The sequence below is a fragment of the Orycteropus afer genome, unplaced genomic scaffold (assembly GCF_000298275.1).
Source record: "Orycteropus afer afer isolate SDZICR_OR568_19922 unplaced genomic scaffold, OryAfe1.0 scaffold00107, whole genome shotgun sequence".
NCBI lineage: Eukaryota > Metazoa > Chordata > Mammalia > Tubulidentata > Orycteropodidae > Orycteropus > Orycteropus afer.
In genome coordinates, this window is record NW_006921694.1 from 1693353 (window position 1) to 1702498 (window position 9146).

A 9146-nucleotide genomic window follows, 5' to 3' on the forward strand; every position below is an offset into this window, starting at 1 on the left:
GTCGGCCCCGACTCATAGCGACCCCTCCTTGGGTTTCCGAGGCAGTATCACTACGGAAGTAGGATTGCCCAACCTTTCTTCCGAGGAGTGGCTGGTGGGTTTGAACTGCCAGCCATCTGGTTAGCAGGCAAGTGTCTTAGCCACTATGCTACCAGAGCTCCTTATAAGAGACTAGCAAATTCAAAATCTGCAGGCCAGGCAATAGGCTGGAGATTCCTGCAGTGTGTGTTGCAAAATCCATAGAACAAATGACTAGCAGAATAAAAAGAGAGAGAGTTCTGGCAAAATGTCTATTTATAGTCTAGAGGCAGAACACACCCTAGGGAAAGCTCTCTTTGCCCTTACAGACTTCAACTGGTTAAATGAGGCCAACCAACATTATGGAGAATAATCTGATTTACTTAAGAACAACCAATTTACTCACATGTAACTACTACATAATATAGTTCAGTGTTTGACCAAACAACTGAGGCTAGCCAAGTTGACATATAAATTGACCACCACAATGAGTGAATTACAAAATAGTATGATTTATTTGAAGTTTTGAAACATGGAAAACAATAAATTTGGGGCCTATTACTGTCTAAACTTTTAAAGCCAATTTTTTTGATAGAACTATAACATACATTCAGAAGGAAGGTTGGGCAATCCTACTTCCATAGTGATACTGCCTCGGAAATCCAAGGAGGGGTCGCTATGAGTCAGGGCTGACTCGACGGCACATAACAACAACAACAATAACATACATACAGAATAGTACAAAAATTCCAATTTTTATAAGTGAACCTACCCATGAAATGACCACTCATATCAAGATATTCAACATTATCAGTTACCCTTGAAGCTTTCCTCTTGTATTTCCTAGTTACTATACCTGAAAGATAATCCTACCCTAAATTTTATCATCTTAGATTAGTTATGCCTGTTTCTGAAGTTTATATAAATGGTACAGTATCTACTTTTTTTGTGTATAGCTTCTTGACTCAACATTGCTTGTGATATATATATACCCATGTTGTTGCATGTAGTAATATAATTTATTTTTACTATTGTATAGTATCTGATGGTATGAGAATATACCACAATGTATTTATCCATTTTACTGTAAGATAGACATTTGGGTTCTATTTCAGTTTTTGGCTATTGCAAAAAAGGCTATTAGGAAGATTCTGTTGTTATTTGCTGTTGAGTCAATTCTGACTCATGTCAACCCCATGTGTTACAGAGTAGAATTGTTCCATAGGGCTTTCCAGGCTATAATTTTAAGGTAAAGAGTACTAGAAAGATGTCTGCCTTTGTTTGATTGACTAAGCAAAGGAATTCGACTGTGTGGATCATAACAAATTATGGGTAACACTGAGAAGAATGAAAATTCCAGAACACTTAATTGTCCTCATGAGGAACATATACATAGACCAAGAAGCAGTTATTCAAACAGAACAAGGGGATTCTGCGTGGTTTGAAATCAGGAAAGGTATGTATCAGGAGTGTATCCTTTCACCATACTTATTCAATCTGTATACTGAGCAAATTATCTGAGAAGCTGGACTATATGAAGAAAAATGTGGCATCAGAATTGGAGGAAGACTCATTATAACCTGTGATATGCAGAGACACAACTTTGCTTACTGAAAAGTGACTTAAAGCACTTACTGATTGTTGTGGTTACCTAGTGCCACTCTGACAAGAATATACCACAAATGGGATGGTCTTAACAAACAGGAATTTACTCTTTTACAGTTTGGAGGCTTTAAGTCTAAGTTCAAAGTGCCAGGCTCTAGGGGCTGCGTGAAAGCCCCTCAACCTTGGGCTTCAGCTCTGCCTCTTGCTCCCAGCCCACTGAAGCTAGAGGCATCTCTTCACTCAGGTAGCTACTGGCTGCTGAAGCTAACAAGCCCAAGGTTGACAAATAAAATGGCACAGTCCTGATGTTACCAAACCACACAGCAAGCCATTAATTCAAGTCCACTGTAAGTTCCAAGCTCAGCAGAGCATGGCAGGCTGCTGAACAACGACACGGCTACATGCAGGGTCCAAGCGTGCCATAGGCTAGAGATTATCCCCAGGGCTTCTCCTTATATACAGGAAGCAAACCATATCTCAAAGGCAGCTACTCAGCTGCTTGTGGTAGGTCCCACCATGGAGTTGATTGCCAGTCTCATCACAGGGAAAAACTACTATCAGCTGCCCAGCCATTCAACCAGGCCCAGCCAAGCTGACATTACAAATTTAACTATCACACTGATGAAGATCAAAGAGTACAGTTTTTGTACAGATTACACCTCAACACAAAGAAAACAAAAATCCTAACAACTGGATCAATAAGCAATATCATGATAAATGGAAAAAAGATTGGTCAGGGATTTCAATTTCCTTGGCTCCACAGTCAACACCTATGGAAGCAGCAGTCAATAAATCAAATGACATAATGCACTGTGCAAATCTGTTGCAAAACACCTCTTTACAGTGTTTAAGAGCAAGGATATCACTTTGAAGACTAAATATGCCTGACCCAAGCCATGGTATTTTCAATAGCTTCACATACATGTGAGAGCTGGACAATGAATAAAGAAGACAGCAGAAAAATTGATGTTTTTGAATTGTGGTGTTAACAAAGAAACAGAAGGTACCATGGACTACTACAAGAATGAACAAATCTGTCTTGGAAGAAGTACAGCCAGAATGTTCTTTAGAAGCAAGAATGGACAGACTTCATCTCTCACACTTTGGTCATGTCAGAAGGGACCAGTCCGTGAGAAGGATATCATGCTAGGTAAAGGAGAGGGTCAGAAAAAAAGGGGAAGACCCTCAATGAGATGGACTGATGCAGTGGCTGCAACAATAGCCTCGGACATGGCAAAACTTGTGAGGAGGTGCAGAATGAAGCACTGTTTTGTTCTATTGTACACAGGGTCGCTATGAGTAGGAACCAACTCAACAGCACCCAACAGTAACAACAACAAATCCATTTACTAATTATAACAGTTGGTCCATACTTTTTTGGTTCTGTACATACACAATAATCTTATCCATGAAAAATGACAGTTTTGTTTGTTCTTGGTATAGTGTTATCTTGTTGTGTTTTCATTTGTACAATTCTTATCTCCCTAGAAACTCCAAAAAGCTCAATGTAACTGTTTCTTTCTTTTTTTTTTTTTTTTTCCCCCATAAACCCACCAGCCACTACTCGGAAGGAAGGCTGGGCAATCTACTTCCATAGTGATACTGCCTCGGAAACCCAAGAATGGGTCGCTATGAGTCAGGGCGACTCGACGGCATATAAAAACAACCACAGGCCTCTATGTCCTAGAAGAGAAAGTCTGTTTACCTTACATGTTTCCCTTTTCTCTAAGATCTTAGCTGCTTGAGTCTAGATGTCCAGTATCTCCATATTCTGTCAAAGTCAGAAATTGAAGTCAATAGTATATATTCTTTTTGTGTGTGTGCTTTGGGTGCAATGTTAAAGAGCAAAATTTGTTTTACATTCAACACTCATGTACTCTTGGTTTCACACCCCAATTACCATCCCCAACCATAACTCACTCTCCTCCCCTCCTTTCCCTGTGACCTCCCCCCCGCCCCCTCACTCCCTGTGGCCTTCTTAACTATGCACTTCTATCTGTCCACCTTTCCCTCCACGTGAATGCTTCCCCTCTGGTGCCCCATGGCGGATAGCCCCAAGGGGTGTATCTCCATAGAGTAGGTGGGTGCATCACCCTAGGTTGAGTGTTCTGCATTTAAGTCTTCCCTAAGCAAACCCTTCCTTGACGTTTTACAGTAATGGACTTATACAATATTTGTCCTTCTGAGATTGACCTACTTCACTCAGCATAATGTCTTCCAGATTCATCCACATTGTGAGATGACACTTATATTCTCATTAGTCTTTAATGTAGCATAGTATTTTATTGTGTGACTATATCATAATTTGGTTATCCATTCATCTGTTGATGGGCATTTAGGTTGTTACCACCTCTTTGCTACTGTGAATTGTGCTGCAATGAACGTAGATGTGCATATGTGTGTTTGTGTCCTGTTCTCACCTCTTTAGGATATATTCCTAGTAATGGAATTGCTGGATCAAATGGTATTTCTATTTTCAGTTTTTTAAGAAAACACCAAACCATCATCCACAATGGGTGTACTATTTTGCAGTCCCACCAGCAGTGTATGAGAGTTCCAATCTCTTTACCACCTCACCAGCATTTGTTATTTTCTGTCTTGTTGAACGCTGCTATTATTGCTGGAGTGAGATGGTATCTCATTGTTCGTTTTGATTTGCACCTCTTTAATGGCTAATGGGGAGCTCTGGTAGCATAGTGCATAAGGCATTTAACTGCTAACCAAAAGGCTAGTGGTTCAAACCCACCAGCCACTCCTCGGAAGGAAGACTGGGTAATCTACTTCCACAGAGATACCACCTTGGAAACCCAAGGAAGGGTCGCTATGAGTTGGATCCGCTTCGATGGCAGTGAGTTTGGGGTTTTTTTGGGAATAACTAATGATTGTAAGCATTTCCTCATGTGTGTGTTGGCCACCAGCATATCATCTTCAGTGAAGTGCCTGCTCATGTCCCTTGCCCATTTTTGAATTGGACTCTTTGTCTTTTTGGCATTGAGATGTTGAAGTTTTCTATAAGTTTTGGAGATAAGTCTTTTGTCAGATATGTCATAGGCCAGTATTTTCTCCCAATCTGTAGGTTCTCTTTTTACCCCTTTGGAGAAGTCTCTCAATGTGCATAAGAATTTAATTTTTAAAGGTTCCAGTCATCTACCATCCCTTCCACTGCCTATGCATTGTGGGGTATGCTTGATAGTCTACTTATGCCATAAATTAGGGACCCTAGATGTTCCTCCCTGAAAGAGCCCCCACCCAAGGGAGGAAGCAGGAAGCCAGGGCCGATGGCCAGATCCAGGTAAGGGGAGGGAGAGCTCCCACCCAAGGCAGGAAGCGGGAAGCTACAGACAAAGGCCAGATCCAGGTAGGAGAGGAACAGCCTCCACCCAAGGCAGGAAGTGGGAAGCCAGGGTTGAAGACTGGATCTAAGTTAGGAGAGGGAGAGCCTCCACCCAGGCAGAGAGCAGGAAGCCACGGCCAACAACCGGAACAGGTAGGGGGAAGGCTAGGAAGTAGGTGGAGATGTTTGGAACAGCTAAGGAAGATGAACTTGTCTGTCACTTTGTCATACTGTGGTGGCTTGCATGCTGCTGTGAGACTGGAGGCTGTGACAACAATGTCTGAAATGCCAGCAGGGTTGCCCATGGTGGACAGGTTTCAGCAGAGCTTCCAGATGGAAACAGACTCGGAAGAAGGAAGAGGACATCCACTTCTCAAAGAATTGGCCAGGGAAAACCTTATGAACAGCAGAGATACACTATCTGATACATTACTGGGCAACTTTATGAATAGCCCTGATACATTGTCTGATACAGTGCCAGAAGATGAGCCCCTCAGGTAAGAAGACACTCCAAATACGACTGGGAAAGAGCTGCCTCATCAAAGTAGAACTGACCTTAATGATATGGATGGAGTAAAGCTTTTTGGGAACTCCATTTGCTGACATGGCATGACTCAAATTGAGGAGAACCAGCTGCAAACATCCATTAATAATCAGAACATGAAATGTGCAAAGTATGAATCTAAAAATTTTGAAAATGGAACACATAAAGATTGATATCCTAGGCATTAGTGAGCTGAAAATGGACTGGTTTTGGTCATTTTGAATCAGACAACCATATGGTATAGTATGCCAAGAATGACAAATTGAAAAGGAAAGGCATGGCATTCATCACTACAAAGAATGTATCAAGATCTATTCTGAAGTACAATGCTGCCAGTGATAGGATAATATCCATATGCCTACAAGGAAGGCCAGTTAATACAACTATTATTCAAATTTACACACCAACCACCAAAGCCAAAGATGAGGAAATGGAAGATTTTTACCAACTTCTGCAGTCTGAAATTGACCAAACATGCAATCAAGATGTGCTGATTATGATTGGTGACTGAAATGCAAAAGTTGGAAACAAAGAAGAATCACCGGTAGTTGGAAAATATGGCCTTGGTGATAGAAAAAACACTGGAGATCGCATGATAGAATTTTCCAACACCAATGACTTATTCATTGCAAATACCTTTTTTCAACAACAACAGCTGTATACATGGACTTCTCCAGATGGAGTATACAGGAAACATATTAACTACATCTGTGGCAAGAGGTGATAGAAAAGCTCAATATCTTCAGCCAAAAAAAGGCCAGATGACTGTGGAACAGATCATCAATGGCTCATATGCATGTACAAGTTGAAGCTGAAGTAAATTAAACCATGTGCATGAGAGCCAAAATATGACCTTGAATATATCCCTCCTGAATTTAGAGACCACTGAAAAAATAGATTTGATGCACTGAACATCAATGACCAAAAACCATGAATTGTGGGAATGATATTAAGAACATGATCCATGAAGAAAGCAAAAGGTCAATAAAAAGACAGGAAAGGAAGAAAAGACCAAAATGGATGTCAGAAGAGACTCTGAAACTTGCCCTTGAATGGAGAGTAGCTAAAGCAAATGAAAGAAATGACAAGATAACAGAGCTGAACAAAAGATTTCAAAGAGCAGCTTGAGAAGATAAAGTCAATTATTATAATGAAATGTGCAAAGATCTGGAGTTAGAAAGACAAAAGGGAAGAAATGCTCAGAATTTCTCAAGCTGAAAGAACTAAGGAAAAAAAATTAAGTCTCAAGTAGTAATATTGAAAATATTCTATGGGCAATATATTGAATGATGCAGGAAACATCATAAGAGGATGGAAGGATTATACAGAGTCACCATATCAAAAAGAATTGGTTGATGTTCATCCATTTCATGAGGTGGCATATGATCAAAAACCAATGGTATTGAAGGAAAAAGTCAAAGCTGCACTGAGGGAAGTGGCAAAAAACAAGGCTCCAGGAATTGATGGATATTTCAACAAACGGATGCCGTGCTGGAGGCACTCACTTGGCTATGCCAGGATATTTGGAAGACAGCTACCTGACCAAGTGATTGGAAAAGATCCATATTTGCGCCCATTACAAAAAAAAAGGTGATCCCACAGAATGTGGAAATTATTCAACAACATTATTAATATTGCATGCAAGTAAAATCTTACTGAACATAATTCAAAAAATGGTTGCAGCAGTATATTGACAAAGAACTTCGAGAAATGCAAGCTGGATTCAGAAGAGGACATGGAATGAGGGATATCATTGCTGATGTCAGATGGTTCTTGGCTGAAAGCAAAGAACACCAGAAAGATGTTTACTTGTGTTTTATTGACTATGCAAAACCATTTGATTGTGCAAATCATAACAAATTATGGATAACATTGAGAAGAATGGGACTTCCAGAACATTTCATTGTACTCATGAGGGACCTGTACATAATACAGTAGGCTGTTGTTCAAACAGAACAAGGGAAGACTACATGGTTTAAAATCAAGAAGGGAGTGTGTCATGGTTGTATCCTTTCACAATATTTATTCAGTCTGTATGCTGAGCAAATAATCTGAGAAGCCAGACTATACAAAGAAGAACATAGCATCAGGACTGGAGGAAGAATCATTAACAATCTGTGATACACTGATGACACAACTTTGCTTGCTGAAAGTGTGGATGACTTGAAGCACTTTCTAATGAAGTCTGCAGTATGGATTACACCTCAATATGAAGAAAACAAGAATTCTCACAACTGGACCAATAAGCAGCATCACTATAAATGGAGAAATGACTGAAATTGTCAAAGACTTCATATTACTTGGTTCTACAATCAACATCAATGGAAATAGCAATCAAGATACCAGATGATGTACAGCACTAGGCAAATAAGCTGCAAAAGACCTATGTCAAGTGCTGAAGAGCAGAGATGTCTCCTTGAAGACTAAGGTGCACCTGACACAAGCCATGGTATTTTCAATCACCTCATATGCATGTGAGAGCTAGAAAATGAATAAGGAAGACTGAAGAAGATTCAAGGCTTTTGAGTTGTGATGCTGACAAAGAATGCTGAAAGTACCATGGACTGCTAAAAGAACTAACAAATCTGTCCTGGAAGAAGTACACCCAGAATGCTCCTTGGAAACAAGTATGGCCAGGCTTCATCTCACCTACTTTGGTCATGTTGTAAGAAGGGACCATTCCCTGGAAAAAGATAACATGTTTGGTAAAGTGGAGGGTCAAAGAAAGAGAGGAAGGCCCTTAACAAGATGGACTGACACAGTGGCTACAATGATGGCCTCAGGTATAGCAAGGACCTTGGAGCTGGCACAGAACTGGGCAGTGTTTCATTCTGCTGTACATAGTGTCGCTATGAGTCGGAGACAACTTGATGGCACCTAACAACAACAACAGATTTGTCCCTATTTTATCTTTGATGAGCTTGATAGCATGGGGTTTTCCATTTAAGTCTTTGATCCAACTTGAGTTTGTTTTTGTGTATGGGGTAAGGTATGGGTCACAAGAAGAAAGAGGCCACCTACTTCTCAAACAATTGGTGAATGAAAACCTTATGAATAGAATTGAAAGACTGATATATTACTGAAAAACTTTATGAATATCCCTGAAACACTGTACACTATAGTGCTGGAAGAGGAGCCCATCAGGTCTGAAGGTACTCAAAATGTGACTGGGGAAAAGCTGACTCCTCAGAGTAGAAATGACTAACGATATAGATAGAGTAAAGCTTTTGGGACCTCCACTGGCTGATGCAGCACGACTCAAAATTAGTAGAAAAAAAAAATGCAAACATCCATTAATAATTAGAACATGGAATGTATGAACTATGATTCTAAGAAAATTGGAAGTTGTCAAAAATGAAATGGAATGCATAAAGATCAATAACCTAGGCATTAGTGAACTGAAATGGACTGGTTTTGGACATTCTGAATCAGACAACCATATGATCTATGCCGGGAATGACAAACTGAAGAGGAATGGTGTGGCATTCACTATCACAAAGAGTGTTTCATGATTTGTCCTGAAGTACAATGCTGTCAGTGATAGCATAGTACCATATGCCTACAAGGAAAACTAGTTAATACTACTATTATTCAAATTTATGCAACAACCACCAAAGCCAAAGATGAGGAAACTGAAGATTTCTA